Raw genomic sequence first — 20934 nt, forward strand, 5'->3', positions numbered from 1 at the left:
TATACCTGGTCCCCAGAGGCCTCGGGATGCGGGGACATGATTTTGAAACACAGGTCGTTGGAGGGAAGGAGAATTATAAGGCAGAGTCCCAGCTCAACTCTCCCAGAGAGCAGGAGGGATGCCACTGTCATTAATGACCAGAGTCAATGTGGTGTCACAGGAGTCACGTGGAGAAGTCCCGAGCAGAGGCTGGCAAGGTCCCCAACCCCAGTTCCATGTCCCCAGCAGGCTGACTCCACACCAGCCCTTGGAACTCACTGTTCCCTCTGCCTGGTCCTCTGTTCCCTGCAGCACTGACACCAGGCTCTTCTCCTGATGGGGTCAGTGCTGAGACCAAGCAGCGTGTCCTCCTGGAGGGCTGTCCCCTCCGCCCTCCTGATGCTGTCCCCTTCTCATAGAAGTCTTGTCACCACCCCATTGCTGAACATAAGTGTGGACTTGGCTACTGTTTCCTCCCCAGAGAATGGAAGCCTTTGTCCCTCTCTGTCACCTCTGTGTTCCCAATGCTGAGCTTCAGGCAGGCACACAGTAGGAGCGCAGGGCACACGGTGTTTGTTGAATGAGTGAGTGAGCGGGGTCACCGAGGGCTGTGGCGACCCCTGGCTCCTGTTCTCCCCTCTTCTTCTGCGGTCAACCCCAGTAACCGTGCAGGCCACTCTCAGGACATACGGGGACACTGAGGTTCCGCGTGTCCTGAGGCCACACTGTGTCTGGTGGCAGGGCAGAAACCAGGAGCCAAGTGGCAGAGCGGAGACAAGAGGAATTTAGAGTCCCACCCAATGGTCTGGGGCCTGGGCTCTGTCCCATAACTTGGCCTCTCAGAGACTCGATCCCCTCCTCTGTAGAATGGGGACAGTCCCATCAGACCTGGGGAACACACAGTAGGTGCTCACCAAACGGTGTCACAGGCCAGATCCACCTTGAGTGCTGTGTCATTTGTAGCCTATCATTCCCCCTGACCACAGGTGCCCAGAGAGATCGCCTCCCAGAGAGCAGGCCCCTCAGAGGCACTGGTCACCCGAGGCAGGCCAGCCAACAGGGGTCCTGATGGTGACCCTGAGCTCTGTCATTTCTCCTGCGATGGAGGCTCCTCCATCTGTAAAATGGGACAGCCAGGGCTGGGGTAACCTTCCAAACCACGGGGTGGGTGGGGAAGATGGTTGGGGACGGCATGGCGGGCGGATGAGAGAAGAGAGAAGGTGGACGGCTGAGTGGACAAATGGGTGGGTAGACGGATGGATGGGTGGATGGACAGACAGATGGACTGATGGATGGCCAGGTGGACGGGGGTGAGTGGGTGAAGCAGTGGGTGTGTGACTGGGTCCATGTGGGTGGGGTGAAAGGGTGGACCTGGGGACGGACAGGAGGACAGGTGAGGGGCAAGAAACAGTATAAACTACAAACTGTATGATAACAAGCTTTGTGCCTGGCTATGGTTTTCCCTCCTGGCCATCGAATTCCTTAATTATCACCTAATATAGACCTGTGACACAAATCCCTAGAAAAGCTTGTGTCATTTGGTGAGAGTACATTTGCTATCTGTTCCCTTGATTTGCCCACATTCTCATTGGATATTCTAATGTCACCAAGTAAACAAAAGACTTGTGCACACAGGACAGAGCATGGCTTGATCTTCATAGTGACTCCTTTTCTGTATTTACAGGAGGATTCAAGAGGATCCATAATTGGTATGTATCCTGACCTCACTCTCTTCCTGTTGCAAAATGTAGATGATGCCAAGGGTCAGAGAGTCTTCCTTCCTTTTGAGTGCAGAGTCTCAGTGATTCCACTACCTCCTTGAGAATGAGAAGTGAGGGGTTTGTGGTCTAAATTGATTAAAAAAAAATCTATGGTCATTCTGCATATTTCCTTGAAGCACCTGTGTGAGTTGAGCAAAGTGGTTAGGTCAATGAGAGTTTTATACATGTGTCTCTGTGTGCATTCATGCAACATGATTCTGAGTGTGACTCTGAGTTCGTTTTTGCACATTTGTTTGTTTCTCTAGATATATACATGCCAACATGCCAATGTGCACATGTTTAAACAAAAAAAGCCATCTCCATTAGATCATGATATTGTATATGTGTAAATAGATCAAACTGTAAACTTTCCATGTGTGCAGTTCATTCCGCACCAATCCCTCAATTAACATGCAAAACATATCCCATCAATACCCAGAAAATTTTCACGACACTCTATAAAGAAAAAGCTCCATTTCATTCCTCTCACTGCACCAGTAGCAACTTCATTTAATAGCAAACCTCACCTGTCAGTAGGTCCTATATTTAATCAGTGCATGTGATTGTTCACAACACTTCACTCATGAAAATTTTTCACGTTCATATACATTTTTTGTGAGAGGTGTCAGAATTCATCTTCCAATCCCCATTCTAGGCACAAGTTTCTGGACAGGGCCAATCCTTAACAGTGACCCTCAGGTCCAACAATGCACTATGCTCACTTATGGTGGGCATCTGAGACAGAGGAGATGCACAGGCCAGAGATTACTGTAGCTAAGGAAGGTCTTACTTTGCATGTTCCAACTGACACTGAAAGCTACCTTATTGGGTCTTTTTGTAGACACTACTTTGTAGAAACATGTTTTAACTGGATGGATTTTCATGGGTCCTGATCAGCACAATTGCAGCTCATCTAGTTACAGAGCAAAAGGTGGGCTCTAGTGAAGGTCCAGCTCAGCACAGCAGTGGTGTCCGATCCCTAGTTTAGGTCTGTGCTGCCCCCTGTGTGGCCTGCAGGATATCACATTGACAGTATATATGATAGGTCTTCATACAGTCAGTCTCAAATGCTGTCTAGGTCCTTCTATTCATACATACATGGATACTGACACTGACTGGTCACTGTGAGGGTAGAACCACTGTGGTCATCATTCCTTCTCATCCCTGAACTCCCCCCTGGGCAGAGTGTCTTCATCTTAGTCCATGACATCATTTGATAAATGCAGCTGTGTGCTAAGATCTCACTTGTTCAACATGTGGGGCTCTACAATGAACCATGTATCCACCTGGGATCTGACCAGGACCAGCCAGAATCAGTAGGGAAGTTAAGAAGATAGCATTGTGTCCAAGCATTTCACACACATTTCTTATGAGCTCTAGGTGGGATGTGCTTGACTTTGAGGGGAGCCATCTGGATCTTAATGTTGACTTTGTTTATGTCGATTCCTCAGGCCCTCAGAGAGTTCCTGGCACTTTTCACTTTTGCATGACACCACAGTCTACTTATAAATCAGGAGTATGAGGAGTGAGAACATGCTAACAATCTGACTCCACAGTCTACTTATAAATGAGGAGTATGAGGAGTGAGAACATGCTAGCAAACTGCTGTCCAAGGAAACCCAGGGGAAGGAAATTCTTGTCTGCTTCATCTTTGAACTCCTGGTCTTGGCCATCCAAAATAACATTATTTTTAATTTTATTTTAATTTTAATACGAAACTTTCAAAGTGGCCAGTAGACCCATGTGCATAAAGCAGAGAACATTGCCATTCTCTTCTGGGCCGCTGCTCTGATGATGGCACAGTGTATGTTCTGTGAGTTTATATTCCTGAAACTGTTGGCATCACAGTTTGCATGTCAGCTTGGTCTGTTTCAATGAGAGAGGGATAATGTTCCAATGGAAGAAAGTAGTTAAAATTTGACTCCTTACAGCTCCACTCTCTCATTAGAAGGTTTGCAATTGTTTGCAGCATGCTGTTTGAGGCCTCTGACTCCCCAGAACTCAGAGAGTGTCTGAGAACCCAGAACAGAGATGAAGATGATCCTGATTATTAATATTAGTATCACTATATTTTTCTTTCCAATAACGAAACCCAGAAATTGAATAAATTATACAGGTGGGTGTGTTTAGCTTACAGTTCTGGAGATACAAGAGCATGGCACTGGCAAACACTTGGCTTTAGTGAATACTCTCTTAGATGCATTGCATGATTGGTGGTGTCAGCATGGATGCAGGTGCAGGAGAGAGACATCACATTGGGAGACACGAAGCCAGCAGGGATCAGTTGATTCATTTGCTCTTCTTATATAACAGGATCTAACAAGGGTTTGAGAAATCTATATTCTTACTTCTGACTCTCATACCATCAAATGTCCTCAACACCTCCAAGCAGACCCTTCCTCACACAGATTTCACAAATCTCATCGTGGCCATACTGAGGACCAAGCCTCAATCACACAATTCAGTGTGGGATAAAAAAACATCCAACCCTAGCAACCATCATAAGCTTAGTTGTGTAGAAGAAAGAATGAGTCAATCTTAAGTAACTCTGTTGATGGTGTCTGTGTCTCTAAAGGTTGGACATGGAGCAAAGATTATGATTCAAGCTGTGACGAGGAAGAGCCTGCAGGTAGGAACAGCCCTTTGGGTATGACAAAATGGGAAAGGTTTCATGGTAAGATTTGAGTTCACCTACTCATGTGGGAAATGAGGAATGGGAATAAAATAGAAAAAAAAACAGAAATATGTATTATTTTCATAAAAGAAGAGTTAGTAGACCTTCTGACATCCTGTTCATAAGAAGACAACTTTTGCTTTGCCAGGTAAACACAATCTTCCATGTTAAGTCCCATTCTGTCCTAAATTTGCCTCTAATAAACATCAAGTAGCTTGGCTTTCATTATTGATTATTTTTTGGCATTGTGCATGAAAGAAATAAGATCTGCACTTTAGGTTTGACCCACAATGGAAAGAATCTAGTGGGGCGTACTTTCTTAGAAGCACTTTGCAAACCTGTAATTGAAGCTCTCACTAGTGATAAGCAGTGAGTAAGAAGTCACAATTCCCCTCTGATTGTTATCCTTTTAGAGCAGCACTTTCTCTTCTGTGTTTTGTCTATTTCTGGTTGAAAATGAACTCCCAAATGTGGGCAACTTAAAGAAAATTGTTTATGTGCTCCCTGGACAGGCCACTGTGTTCTCCTGTAAAATAGTGGGGAGAAGTTCCTCCTTGAACATGTTTCTAACCTCCAGTCTTCGTCTAATTTCCAAGCCCTGGGACTAGGAGGAAAATCTGAATTTGCTTGTATTTAGAGGCCTAAGTCCAGAAAATCAGGGAGACTGTGGCTGCCTCTTGGAGGAACAGGATGACACAGAATCCCTACCAAGTACAATGGCAGAATGTGAACTGGAAAAGAGCTCTTGGGATGCTAGATCTATTTCTCATTGCAGAGGTGAGGTGATGGAGGCCAGGAGACAGGAATGCAGACGAGAAAAAGAATGGAGAGCTTTGACTGTGGGTTCTAGAACACCAGGAACAGGAGTAACTTAAGTTCTCACCTTGACTTTAACTCTGCCTTTCCTTTTTCTAAGGCCACATCATCACCATCACGGCCATGGTCCACAGAGAAAACATAGAAAGTGATTCAGAGGATGAGAAGGAGGAAAAAAGGACAAGAAATCTGCAAGTAATTGATTTTCTATTGGTTTCTCTTAATTATTCTTATGTAAAGACTCTGTAGATTTTCCATGTTTCATCTTTCCCACATTTTATGACTTTTCTAAAGGTGCTTTCCTCATCCAGATCTTTGAGGTCCTTGGACCTTCAATGTCTGTTCAATCTCTCTGCACTAACATTCTTAGTCTTTCCCTACTTTTTTTTTTTTTTTACCACAGGCAACACCACTGAATCATGCTGAGTAATACTGCATACCCATACACTGAGTTTGAGTTGTAGGGAGCATCAGAAATACTGAGTTGTTGCCTGATACATGAGACACAAACAATCTGGTTCTGTTTTACCGACCACTGAATAGCTGGGTTCTCCTGCCTTTCTGGCTCTGAGCATGCATGAATGTATCCTTCCTTTCCTAGGTCAAGATTACACAATTGGAATGTAGGTCCCCTAACATGAATTGTTTCCAGGGGCCCTCTCCTGTTTTAATATGTGGGCTCAATGCAACAAAGGCAATAAAGCAGTTTAGGAAGAGGAAATGTGAGTCTGGAAAGAATGGGAAGGAGAGCAGAGGTCAAATCAGTCCACATATTCTCCTTTGCTTTCTTAAGTTTCTTTGTTGCACTTTGTTGCAATCCATAAGAATCAATTAGAACACTGAAGGTTCCATAGTTGCATGTGACCATGGCCATGCAAGGGAAGGTACAATTTGGTTAAAATCAGTGCAGGAAGCTCTCTGAGGAATGGCACTACAGAGGGTATGGCTGGAGGAGCCAGGGTCCTTGCTCCACCCTGTGTCATCACAGATGCTGCTCTTCAGGGTCCCAGATGTATGCTACTCAGCCTTTACACCCAAATGTCCTAGAGAATTCTTCCCATTGCCTCATGTTCACTCTCTAGGGAAGCAGCCTCAGAAGGTTCTGAAGGTGAATATCCATGAGAATTTCCTCCTGAGGACATTCATAGACACTCCTCCCACAGACAACACCCTCAGCTGAGGGCAGCATACCAGCCTCAGTGCTCCCTGCCCAGACCCCAGGAGAGATCAGGGCCCAAGTTCATCTTGCATTTCCTGAGGACAATTGTGGTCCTGGCCACTCTCTGTGGCCACTAACTCATGCCAAGTGACCTTTTTACCTTGTTCTGTTTTATAGACCCCATAAGACACCTGGGAGAGCAGAGATTTTGGCCCTGGGACACAGGAGAGATGATACCTGCAGTGCACAGCAGCTGAAATTAACCTGTAAGACTCGGAGCAGGAGCTTGTTTTTCGTTTCCAAAGACATAACTGTCTATATTGTATGGAACTTGCAGACTTATATGTTCTTTGTTTAATAATTTTAATATTAGTAATTCATGTTAAATTTTTATATTAAATTATATTTACTTGGTAACAGTTGCTTTTTAAATTCATTCTGTAAAATAAAACACACTTGGGAAAAGAGGTGGGAGGGAAAGTGAGGGAGAAGTGGAATTGCACAGAAGATGGAAGGAGACCCTCATTGTTATACAGAATACATGTATGATGATGTGAGGGAAAAAAAGAAGTGTGTCACATTAGATTGGGTAGAGAGAACTGATGGGAGGGGAGGGGAGGGGAAGGAGGGAAAGGAAGGTCAGCAGAATAAAATAGACATTAGTATTGCTGTATGTATATACATGACTGCATGACCAATGTGATTCTGCAACCTGTACACTCAGAAAAATGAGAAATTATACCCCATCTTATTCAAAAATATGATATGTCAAGATCATTGTACTGTCATGTTTAACTAATTAAAACAAATTTTAAAAACACACACACTAAAAGAGGAATATGTTCCTGAGGCAGATCTTGATGAATTATAAAGATTTTACCTGGTAACTTCCATCACCATCACTCCTCTCCTCTCATGCCCCTCAGTTTGCTTTTTTGGTTGTTTTTTAGATTCGTATTATAACATTCACTAAATTATTGATGTGGGTGAATGGATGCAATAAAGAAACAAATAATTAAATTACAAGCTAAGTTAAATCCCAACTAAATTTCATAAGTGTTTAATTAATTTATCCATTCATTAGCTAACTGTATCTCAAGTCAAAACACCCAATATAAGAAATGGCTGGGAAACAATTGGCAATATTCATTTATGAAAAATTGTGGTTTTACATTTTATATCCTTTTTTCAATTAAGAACAATATTTTTTGTAATACATCACATACATATAAAACAAGTTGGAAAACATACATTACAAACTTGTAAAGATGGCTTTAAATACATTAACTGACATGTTTCTCATTGGAAATAGGTTGCTTGCTGTATATATATAGTGCATGAAAAATACTGATATAATAAAGTCTAGACAAAATATAAATGTCTGCTCTATGGTAACATATGAGCATCACTCTAATCTAACCATGCTAAAAGTTACATAATACTGTAAAAAATGTCTTAAAAACTATATACTTTAATAAGAAATAAATTCAATAAAGAAAGATAATACAGGGACTGGGGTTGTGGCTTAGTAGTAGAGTACTTACCTCACACATGTGAGGCCATGGGTTTGATCCTAAGCACCACACGTAATAAACAAAATATATAAAGGCATTGAGTCCACTTACAACTAAAAACATTTTTTTAAAAAAAGAATGATGGTGTTGGGTTGTAGCTCGATGGTAGAGCACTCGCCTCACATATGTGAAGCACTGGGTTTGATTCTCAGCACCTCATATAAATAAATAAAGGTCCATTGATAATTTATATATATATGAAAAAAGAATGATAATACTGAGAACCAAGGCATTCAGATTTCAAAATTCATGCTTCTTTTCAGGTGATACAATATTTTGTCAACTAAGTTTTCAAAATTTGTTCAAAGCCAACATTACTCATATATGTTACACATCTATTATTTCATCAATTTACTTTCCTCATAAAAGACCTTTGATAAACATCCAAAATATTCAGGTTAATTATATTTGAAATGGAGCTGAAAGAAATACTAGTATCAAATAAATATATTTGAAATGGAGCTGAAAGAAATACTGGTATGGTTTTTCACTGTGACCTCAAGCATTTAAGTATTACAAGTTATTCAACCAACACAACAAAGTTAAAATCATAATGGCACAGCATGCATTGTAAATAAATCAAAACAACAGAATGTGTAACACAAAGACAGAGCAGTGGCACATTAAAGGAGAACTAGCTGAATACAAATAATTGACTACTGCAGAGCATAAAATTAAAACAGTTCAAGTGAGACAAGGTGATGGAGAGGTCACCATGAAGGTGCCAACTGATGATTCTGCTGACCACTGTTGTCCAGAATGGAAATTAAAAAATCATATTTGTAAAAACTTTGATAGGTATAAAATTATCTCCAGTATTAAAAAAATAAATAAAGATTTCCAATGCATCTGCCTTCTCTGAATAGAATAAAGCTCTAAGTTTGTCTGTCAACTGGTGTTTCGATCACACATAATTTTTACCTCTGAATTTTTTGGGTTGACATTGATGACTGTAACAACCAAAATTAGTCCATGATGACATGTTTTTAAAAACTTTTTAAAAACTTACTACTCAGATATTATAACAGTTATCAATTTTTTTACAGTATCAAATTTGGCAAATTTGCATTAAGGTCATGTGGCACACAACATGTAATTCAAAGCCACAACTCATTTGTCCCTGTGATATCTTCTTTCACAGACACACTCACACACACACACACACACACACACAAACACATTTCTTCATCAGCAGTCTTGTATAGTAAAAGTGTCTAGTTTTTGTTCATTTTTAATGCAATACACTTCTATCTACAATTTCATTACATGCATACAGCAAAAAGGAAATTATGGGTTTTACATCCTTCATGATAATTCTATATACAGGGAGGTTTAAAAGAGTACTTCAACAGTTTGCCTAGTAATGTGACACAGAATGATTGTATCTTGTTCTCAAAATTTTAATAAGGAGGTATAAAATACAGGTTCAATAATTTTAAATCAAGTATCCATCTTTTAAAAAATAGTGTTGCAGCATTGTTCTTTGCATTACTTTTAAAACTTTTTAAGTTTTTCTCTCATGGCACAATCTTCTAATACTTCATATATGAGAGGAAATTTTTTTTAAAAAATGCAACTTCTGCCCTTGGAAGGGCTCTGTAGTGAGAATGGCATATGAATTTTTTATTGATTTTATATATTTACATATATACAACAGTGGAATGTATTCCAATTCTTATTACACATATAGAGCACAGTTTTTCATACCTTTGTATATTAAGTATGTTCACACTAATTCATGCCTTAACACAATTACTTTCTGGGGTTTTTTTGCATTACAATTCTTATCCCACATATATACCACAATTTTTTCATATCTCAGGTTGCATATAAAGTATGTTGACCCCCAATTCAAGTCTTCATACATGTACTTTAAATAATGATGCCCATCACATTCCACCATCCTTTCTAATCCCCTGCCCCTCCCTTTACCTTCCACTCTTCTTTCCTATCTAGAATTCATCTAATCATCCCATGCTCCCCCTCCCTATCCCACTATGAGTCAGCCTCCTTGTATCAGAGAAAACATTTGGCATTTTTTTGGTGGATTGGCTAATTTCACTTAGCATTATCTTCTCCAATGCCATTCATTTACCTGCAAATGCCATGATTTTATTCTCTCTTATTGCTGAATAAAATTCTATTGTGTATATGTGCCACATTTTTAAATCCATTCATCCACTGAAGGGCATCTAGGTTGGCTCCACTGTTTAGCTATTGTGAATTGTGCTGCTATAAACATTGATGTGGCTGTGTCCCTGTTGTATGCTGTTTTTAATTCCTTTGGGTATAGTCCAAGGAGAAGGGATACCTGAGTCAAATGGTGGTTCCATTCCCAGATTTCCAAAGAATCTCCATACTGCTTTCCATATTGGCTGCACCAATTTGCAGTCCAACCAGGAATGTATGAGTGTAGATTTTTCTCCACATCCTCGCCAACATTTTTGTTGTTTGTCTTCATAATAGCTGTCATTCTGACTGGAGTGAGATAATAACTTAGAGTAGTTTTTTTAGAGAGAGAGAGAGAGAGAGAGAGAGAGAGAGAATGAATTTATATATATATATATATATATATATATATATATATATATATATATATATATATATATATATTTTTTTTTTCCCAGTGGACACAACATCTTTGTTTGTTTGTGGTGCTGAGAATCGAACCCAGGCCGCACGCATGCCAGGCGAGCGTGCTACCGCTTGAGCCACATCCCCAGCCCAAACGTAAAGAAGTTTTGATTGGCATTTCTCTAATTGCTATAGATGATGAGCAATTTCTTGATTGATTGTATATCCTCTTCTGAGAAGTGTTTTTTGAAGTCCTTGGCCCATGTGTTGATTGGGTTTTTTGAGTTTTTGTTTTGTTTTTTTGTGCTTAGCTTTTTGAGTTCTTTATATATCCTAGAGATTAGTGTTCCATCTGATGTGTGAGGGGTAAAAATTTGCTCCCAGGATGTAAGCTCTCTGTTCACCTCACAGATTGTTTCTTTTGCTTCAAGAGACTTTTTGGTTTGATTCTATCCTATATATTGATTCTTGCTTTAAATTTTTGTGCTATAGGAGTCTTATTAAGGAAGTTGGGCCTAATCCCACATGATGAAGATTAGGGCCTATTTTTTATTCTATTAGGCACAGAGTTTCAGGTTTCATTCCTAGGTTCTTGATCCATTTTGAGTTTAGTCTTGTGCAGGTAAAAGATAAGGGTTTAATTTCATATTGTTGCATATGGGTTTCCAGTTTTCCTAGTACCATTTTTTGAAGATGCTCTCTTTTCTCCAGTGCATGTTTTTGGCTCCTTTTTTAAATATAAGATAATTGTAATTTGGGGGGTTACTCTCTGTGTCCTCTATTCTCTATCATTGGTCTACAAGACTGATTTGGTGTGAATAGCATGCTGTTTTTGATACTATTGCTCTGTAGTATAGTTTAAGGTCTGGTATAGTGATGCCACCTGCTTCACTTATCCTGCTAAGAATTGCTTTAGCTATTCTGAGTCTCTTATTTTTCCATATGAATTTCATGATTGCTTTTTCTATTTCTATGAGGAATGCCATTGGAATTTTGATGAGAAATGCATTAAATATGTATAGTGCTTTTGGTAGTATAGTCATTTTGATAATATTAATTCTGCCTAACCAAGAACAAGGTAGATCTTTCCATCTTCTAAGGTCTTCTTTGATTTCTCTCTTTAGGCTTCTGTAGTTTTTATTATACAGATCTTTCACCTCTTTTGTTAAGCTGATTCCCAATTATCTTATTTTTTAGGTTACTGTGAATGGGGTAGTTTTCCTCATTTCCTTCTCAGAGGATTTGTCACTGATATACAGAAATGCCTTTGATTTATGGGTTTTGATTTTATATACTGCTACTTTGATGAATTCAATTACTAGTTCTAGAAATTTTCTGGTGGAGTTTTGGGGGTCTTCTAGGTATAGAATCATATTGTCAGCAAATAGTGCTAATTTAAGTTCTTCTTTTCCTATGTGTATTACTTTAATTTCTTTCATCTGTCTAATTGCTCTGGCCAATGTTTCAAGAACTATGTTGAATAGAAGTGGTGAGAGAGGGCATTCCTGTCTTGTTCCAGATTTTAGAGGGAATGCGTTCAACTTTTGTCTGTTTAGAATGATGTTGGCCTGAGGATTAGCATAGATAGCCTTTAAAACGTTGAGATATGTTCCTGTTATCCCTAGTTTTTCTAGTGTTTTAAACTTAACTGGATGTTGTATTTTGTCAAATGCTTTTTCTGTGTCTATTGTGGTGACCATATGATTTTTACCTTTAAGTCTATTGATGTGGTGAGTTATATTTTTTGATTTCTGTATGTTGAACCAAACTTGCATCCCTGGGATGAATCCCACTTGATCATGGTGCACAAATTTTTTGTATTAGATTTGCCAGAATTTTATTGAGAAATTTGCATCTATGTTCATTAGACATATTGGTCTAAAGTTTTCTTTTTTGATGTGTCTTTGCCTGGTTTGGAGATCAGGGTGATATTGGCGTCATAAAATGAGTTTGGAATGACTGCCTATTTTACTATATCCTGAAATAAATTGAAGAGTGTTGGTATTAGTTCTTCTTTAAAGGACTTGTAGAACTCACCTGTGTAAACATCCGGTCCTGGGCTTTTCGTGGTTGGTAAGCCTCTGATGGCGTCTTTTGTTTTCTCACTTGATATTTGTCTGTTTAAATTGTTTATATCTTCCTGACTCAATCTGGGAAGATCATATGACTTAAGAAATCTGTCAATGCCTTCAATGCCTTCGATTTTATTGGAGTTTAAGATTTCAAAATAATTTCTAATGATCCTCTGTATTTCTGTAGTGTCAGTTTTGATATTACCTTTTTCATCACGTATGCTGGTAATTTGAGCTCTCTCTTCTCTTCATTAGCGTGGCTAAGGGTCTATCAATTTTATTTATTTTTTCAAAGAACCAACTTTTTGTTTTGTCAATTTTTATATTGTTCCTTTTTTTATTTCATTGATTCCAGCTCTAATTTTAATTATTTCTTGTCTTCTTCTGCTTTTGCTACTGATTTGTCCTTCTTTTCCTAGGTCTTTGAGATGTAGGGTGAGGTCATATATTTTTTGACTTTTTTTAAAGAAATAAAGTCCATGCAATGAATTTTCCTTTTAGCATTGCTTTCATAGTGTCCCAGAGATTTTGATATGTTGTGTCTATGTTCTCATTTACTTATAAGAATTTTTTAATCTCCTCTGTGATGTCTTCTGGAACCCATTGTTCATTAAGTAGCATATTGTTTAGGCTCCAAGTGATGGAGAATTTTTTTTTTTTTATTTTGTTGTTGATTTCCAATTTCATTCCATTATGATCCAATAAAATGCATGGTAGTATCTCTAACTTTTTGTATTTGCTAAGAGTTGCTTTGTGGCACATTATATGGTCTATTTTAGAGAAGGATCCATGTGCTGCTGAGAGGAAAGTGTATGCACTTGGTGCTATATATGTCAGATAAGTCTAAGTTATTGATTGTGTTATTTAGTTCTATAGTTTCTTAATTCAACTTATGTTTGGAAGATCTATCTAGTGATGAGAGAGGTCTGATAAAGTCAACCAAGATTATTGTGTTGTGGTCAATTTGACTCTTGAACTTGAAAAGAGTTTGTTTGATGATCATATCTGCACCAACGTTTGGGGCAAATATATTTATGATTGCTATGGTTTATTGGTGTAGGATTCCTTGAGCAGTATGTAATGTCAATCTTTATCCATTTTGATTAATTTTGACTTGAAGTCTACTTTATTTGATATGAGTATAGAAACCCCTGCTTCCTTACACAGTCCATGTGAGTGGTATGATTTTTCCAAACCTATTACTTTCAGTTTGTATATGTCTTTTCATATCAGATGAGTTACCTTCAGGCAGCATATTGTTGGGTCTTTTATTTTATCCAATCTGCAACCCATATCTTTTTGTTGTTGTTGAGTATAAGCCATTAACATTTAGGGTTACTATTGAGACATGGTTTGTATTTCCAGCCATATTTGTTTATTTCTGTTATTTAACTTGACTTGGTTTTCCTCTTTGATTAGTTTTTTTCCTTTACTGCATACCTCCCTCTGTTGATTTTCATTGCTGTTTTTCATTTCCTCTTCATGAAATATTTTGCCAAGGATGTTTTGTAGCACCAGTTGTCTAGTTATAAATACTTTTAACTTTTGTTTATCATGGAAGGTTTCTATTTCATTTTCAAATCTAAAGCTTAATTTTGCTGGATACAAGATTCTTGATTGGCACCAATTATCTTACAGAGCTTGATATATGTTGTTCCAGGATCTTCTAGCTTTCAGGGTCTGGGTTGAAAAATCTGCCATTATTCCAATTGGTTTTCCCCTATATGTAGTCTTATTCCTTTTTCTCGTGGCTTTTAAAATTCTCTCCTTATTCTGTATGTTGGGATTTTCATTATACTGTGCCTTGATGTGGATCTGTTGTGATTTTGTACGTTTGGCATCCTGTAGGCTTCTTGAATTTGGATTTCCAATTTATTCCTCATGTTTGGAAAGATTTCTGGTATTATTTCATTGAATAGATTGTATATTCCTGTGATTTGGTCCTCTATGCCTTCTTCTATCCCAATAACTCTTAAATTTTAGCTCTTAAATAACTCTGAAATTTTAAAAAATTGTTTTTTGGACTTTTGTTCTTTGCATTACTTTTAAAACATCTTCTTAAGTTTTTCTCTCATGGCATAATCTTCGTATACTTCAGATATGAGAGGAAATGTATTTTTAAAAACACACCTCTGCCCTTGGAGGGCACTGTAGTGACTGAACAGTACATGAAATTTGAATACTTTTCAAATCACTTCACCAATGACTTGCCTGACCGAGTTCATGAATGTTGCATCAGCACACAGTTCATTCAGAGAGGAGTGTGACTTTGCTATGAGAAGAAAAGTTTCCTAGAAGTCTTTCACTGTTACTCCCTCTGTCACTGTGTAGTCAAGGGCCATATGTCTCCCATGGAAGCCTTCCTACCAGGCTCTTGGGGTAGACATTGAAAGATGATCAGTGCTTGGAATGATTTGGTCCCTAATACCTTACTATTATTCAGTACAGGTTCTAGAACCACTTTCATCCACACAGGGGTGGAGTTGGTGGACAAAAAGCTGAGCTGGAAGACAATGTTTTATTTGTATTTTGTTTGTCTAGATGGTAAGACAAATGAACAAACAAGTCCCTCATCTTGCTGCACTGAGCACAGGCAAGCAAAGGCAATGATCACTTAAGTGATCAGCAGGCAGGCTGGTCAGGTCATTATTGGGCAAAGAGTTCAGAGATAGAAGTTCATAGGTTAGTTGACAGTGTCAGCTCCACCTTCAGTCACAATCCTTTGGAAAGGATGGACACACATATTGTGCCTTCAAACTTTAGTAGACACTGCACCTCATACACCATTGGGTTCAAAGGATACTCAAGGACTGAAGTGGCTGATGCCAATGTGTAAGGTATTTGTAGGGTGTGTAGATCAACCCAGCCTCTGGCCCTGGAGGGACAATCACAGCAGTAGTGTGAGGAGTTCCTTTTGGCATGACAGAGGTCTGTATTTGTCTGATCAAAGGCATTATGGTAGGGTCAGCTAGAGAAGAGTACTCAGGGTCACTGGTATGTGCAGCCCCTCTTTACTGAGGGTAATTCTGGCAATTAGGGATTTGGTGCCAAATAAGGTACTTTGCTCAAGACAGAGCTAACACTCAGTGTACTCCAGCATTTCCTGCTGACTGAAGATAGATATTTTCTAGATTGTCCATGTATCTTAATCCGTCTACTGATTTGTGACTTTAAAGAGAGAAACTTATAACATGAGTAGCTTTTTATTAAGTGTGTATATAGGTAGAAGAATGATACATAATTTTAACATTTTGCTTTATTTTTAATATCATTTCCCCCCTTAACATCTGCATTTTGTGTGTGTGTTGCTAAGGTTGTAACCCAGTACCCTGCACACTATGCATACATGCTTTACCATTGAATTGTACCACCAGTCCAAAATTTTAACTTTAGATTGATCAGTTTTATGCCTTCATGTCCAATGTTATTTTTCCCATGGTTGAATTTAGGTAGACCTTTCTGTTGCTCTTAACAATACTAAAAGTGGACACAAATATGGATTCTTTGAAGATTGCTTTGGTAAAGTAATTGGTTATTCAAATCCACAGTCTTATCAAGTTAATACTACTTGTGTAGAATAAAAATTAAGATAAAATATGCCAATAAATAAGCAAACAAATAAATAAATAAACCCTCAATTGAGGACCCATTACAGTTTTTAAAAATCTTTAATTGGGACACATAAACCTCACTTAGGAGATATTCATTCTTTTCAATATCACCTAATTTTATTTTGCTTTCTTCTCATGTGAAAATCTCAGAATGATAAATTAAAATCTTTTAAAAATTTTTCTCCAGTTCTTGAAGAAAAACATTATAAATGATGCATACATCTGAAATAAAACATGAGAAAATAATGATTGATAATGCTGAAAGTGGAGTTTTGAGATGAACCAAAATTTCTCAGTTTGCCAATTGCATTCTGGATGCTTGTCTCATAAATTTTGAAGAAAAAAATCTATTTAAGCAAGAAGAAATAGAACTCCCATCATGTGGTATGAGGAATGATACCAGAAGGAAAAAAAAAAACAAAACTCATTTTAGTGTGCCATCTTAGAAGTTTCCTGATGGTTTTGGGCAGAACATGGAGCAAAATGCATTTAGAATAGGCTTTGGAAAAGGCATCCTGACTACCATATGGTTTCACTTTCATCCTTTCAGTGACCATCCTTTTTTCTTCAAAAAGGAATTTGTTGAAGGTGTTCCCACAAGTGGGTTTCAAGGTCTTTTACATTTGAAATAGGCCTTGATGGTGCCAATTAATATATCTTTCAGTTAGACTCCAGGTGTTGTTGAGTGAGGCCCATTGTCCTGATTACATGGTCATTATAATATCTATTCTATTTTATACTTATTCACTGTGAACAGAGAATCCTATTTTTGGATATGTGAACAGAGAGATAGAAAACTAGGGTTTTATTCTGAGACCTATGGAGAGCTCAGCTGAAGTTCTGGATTTCAGAATTTTGTTCTGGATTTGAGATACTGCTTCCCCTACATTTAAAAATCTCAGGACTCATGAAGAGAATGAGTTAAAAGACAGCATCATCAAATTAATGAGACCCTAAGAAACTCAAAGGGACCCTGTCTCTAAATAAAAATATAAAAAAGGGGTGGGGATGGGAATCAGTGGATGAATGCCTCTGGGTTGAATTTCTGGTACCAAAAAGAAAACAACACACACACACACACACACACACACACACACACTCACTCACACACAAAAAAATAAATTAAATAAATAAACAAACAAACCCTCGTGAGTAACAAGCCCTAAATCAGCAGCCCCTCTCATTCAGGAGTACAAAAAATGGATTTGGGGTTCTCTCCTGATAATTATTCCAGTCTTCACCACACAATCTGGGACATGCTGGACTCATGGCACATGGATGCTCACAAAGGGCTTCAGAAAGTAGCTGAAAACACCATACAATTATGGAACAAAATGCCCAGGTTTTCAACTGCCAATCTAAGCCTCGCTAGACTAGTCAGAGGGAGGTGAAGGCTAAGCTTCCACAGAGTGACCCTGTGGCCACAAGACTCTGGAGAGGACCATGAGTAGTCACTAGCCACAACTCCCAGTTTCCACCATTGCCACTCCTGTCAGCTTTAAGCCACCTTCCTACCCAGTCTCAAGGTAGCAAGGCACACTTACCATTTCCTGGCTTTCAGGGTTCTCAGCGTTCTCCCTGTGGTTTGTTTTCAGATTCTGCATAGCAGAGACACCTGAGCTCCAGATCCAGGACAGAAGCCTACAAAAAGATTGAAAAAATGGCGGGCTCCAGACACCAAGGGAACAGAAGATTGTGGAAGTCCTTACCCTCATCACCGGCTGCCTGAGGATTGGACAGTTCTCACCTAAGAGACTGATTGGTCAAGGCTTCAGGCATTGCCTCCAACCTGAGCCAAATGGGCACAAAATCAAAGTCTGAATGACAGGCTGCTCCATTGTCATTGTTAACCAACTACAGATCAGGGCTGAAAATATAGCTTAGTCAGTAGAGTGCTTGTTTTGCTGATATAAGGCCATGGATTCAATCCCTTGTACTACACGCATACACTCCCCACCCCCCCCCCCAAAAAAAAAAAAAAAAGATTAAGTAAAGGACTTTGGAAACTAGGGTTATGGATCATTGGTAGAGAACTTCCCTAGCATGTGTGAGGTACTGGGTTGAACACCCAGCACCGCATTAAAAAGCCACCCTAGAGGGGATGTGGCTCAAGCGATAGTGCACTCGCCGGGCATGCGGGCAGCCCAGGTTGGATCCTCAGCACCACATACAAACAAAGATGTTGTGTCCGCCCCAAACTAAAAATAAATATTTAAAAAAAGCCAACAAACAAACTACTAATGGTACTGTGTCCATCTACAACAAAAAAATATTCAAGAAAATAAAAAGACTGTGTATTGGACTTGTGCACCCTCATTACATAACTCATAAACACATTTTATAAATAATATGTACATATATGTCTTCAGACAGTGTGTAAAATTCTCCTGTGATTTCTTTTCAAGTAACTTATATTACAGGTATGCTTCACAACCCTGAAATCCTCACCAACTCAAATATTATTATTATTATTATTATTATTATTATTATTATTATTATTATTTGAGGCCTGTTAATTGCATTAAATGCCTCTGTATGGGGTTATTTTAAGGCAAAGTTTTCTTCCAATAATAGGACCTAGCCCAGAGAGAAATGTATTGACACTTACAACTGTTTATAAGGTTAAAGCAATTTGTGAATAAATATGTATATATTTTTATGAAAATGATATCACAATTATTATAATATTTTTTAAATCTTTCTATTCTTTGTCTCATAAAAACACAGTTTGAGCTTAAACTCATTAGCAATGTCCTTATATCCCTTCCCCCAAAAAAGTGACTCACAAGTGTAATTCAAATTATTGAGACTCATAAATTTTTGATCCTTTATTTTAACTAGTGAAGTCTAAAGATTTTCTTTTTATTTTCACCTTTAAATGAAGCCCACTTTTTATAGCTTTCTTGTTGTATAACTGACCTTTAATATTCTGCAAATTTTACCCCCATTCTGATCACTTTGGACTATTGATGTTTTGATGGAGGGGATCTCAAAGTGGTCATGCACAAGGTAGGAAATGGATATAGTAAGATATAAGACTGGTGATTGCTGAGTATGTAGATTTTGCTATACAAAATAAGTATTGGTGGATGATATGGGGGTAGGGAGAAAAAAAGCAATAAAAAAAGAAGAAAATCTTGAACAGTAGAGGGGTTCACAGGTTACAAGTCTACAATGATAGTGTGAATATAGAGTGTAGTGTTCTTGGAAGCAGCAATAAAATTTGAGAGAAAGAAAAAGGTAATTTTTTGCACAGTCCCCAAGTGAGAGAGCCAGGTGAATGGGTTCTGTGTTCAACTCTTCCCACCTAGGAGTGGAATTTATAGTTCATAGGGTATGTCTCAGTAAGTAGTAAAACACCATTTCTATGTACCTTTACACTTTTTCATGGCTTCAAGCTGACTTTGACAATTCCAATCACATTACATCTTTTAACTTGTTAGCTATTCATTAATTAATTCATTCATTACATTATTTATTTGTTTGTTATTAATTCACTTATTCTTTAGTTGTCATTGTTTTTACATTACTGGTGATTACATAATTGCATAAATATTATGAATGTTGAAGTTTTGTTAAATATTGTTTTATGTTTTTATTCATACATTTAATTTTCATTGAAATGTTTTTCCTTTGCCAAGCCTGATTTACATTACACCTCAATCTTCATTTATGAAGACTAGATAAAATCACATTATTCCAAATAACTCAAGGATTTATCATCTTGGCAGAACCCTAATCACCCACTAAAATTGACCCAGTCGTTGTCAACTAAAAGCTGTGTAAAAAGTCCTCTATTTTCTTATATACACTTTAATAAAGAATTCCTCTCTCACTTTTATATTTTGGAGAGTAGACTAACTTCCCAAGCAGTAGTTAATAACCTAGGTGAGATTTCCAACTAGCTCATTATTACCTTTAAATTATTTACATCCTTGACACTAAGAGTGTCACTGATTACGGTTGTTTTTTTATTTTTGCAAGATCTCTCTCTCTCTCTCTCTCTCTCTCTCTCTCTCTCTCTCTCTCTCTCTCTCTCCAAATTGAAATCAGATATGCTTTTTCACTAAGAAACACTCTCAGCCTTTAATAAATTATTCTATAAAGAAAAAGGATTTTGCTGATTTTCTTAGAGCCTCACTAAGTTGCTGAGGCTGGCTGACTTTAATCTAATGTTATAGAAGTTTGATATATATATAGCGTGAATATAGAGGGTAGTGTTCATTTGACTCTTTCTCTTGGGGACCGTGCCAGAGTTACCTTCTTCTTTTATTTCTACCTTATTTCTTCCTCCAAAGAAACTACCTTTTACCCTCATAGTACCATTGATCCACCATTAGACTTTTTAAATCTGAACTCTTGAGCTGGTCATTCTTTCCCTCTTTCCTTCACAGCACTTTTTTCTCTACCCGTACCTATTCCACCAATACTTTTTCATGAATACTCCCTACTACATACTCAGTATCCACCAATTTCACATCCTGACCCATCCCTGTTCTGCCTTTTCCATGGATCACTTTCAGATCCCCTCCACCCAGATATCAATAGTCCAGAGTAAGGTCAGGCCAGGGTGTTATATATGCAGGTTTTTCCAGGTCATTTACATAACAATAAGCCTATTAAATTTGGGATGTATTTTGTCTTAGGTTAAAAAAGAAAATCTACAGACTGCACTGTTAAACTGAATTGTTTAAAATTCATTAATCTCAATAATT

The 20934-nt window shown here is 38.2% G+C and overlaps 1 long non-coding RNA gene across 1 annotated transcript; it reads left to right on the forward strand.

Annotated features, from left to right (window-relative positions):
• The first annotated feature begins 1660 nt into the window (after positions 1-1660).
• On the forward strand, positions 1661-18168 carry LOC139704321 (uncharacterized). Its single transcript, XR_011706302.1, has 5 exons — positions 1661-1688; positions 4315-4368; positions 5330-5424; positions 6566-6654; positions 17815-18168. It is a non-coding gene; the product is annotated as an uncharacterized lncRNA (long non-coding RNA).
• Positions 18169-20934: the final 2766 nt, after the last annotated feature.

Source organism: Marmota flaviventris, unplaced genomic scaffold (assembly GCF_047511675.1).
Source record: "Marmota flaviventris isolate mMarFla1 unplaced genomic scaffold, mMarFla1.hap1 Scaffold_49, whole genome shotgun sequence".
In the NCBI taxonomy this organism is placed as follows: Eukaryota; Metazoa; Chordata; class Mammalia; order Rodentia; family Sciuridae; genus Marmota; species Marmota flaviventris.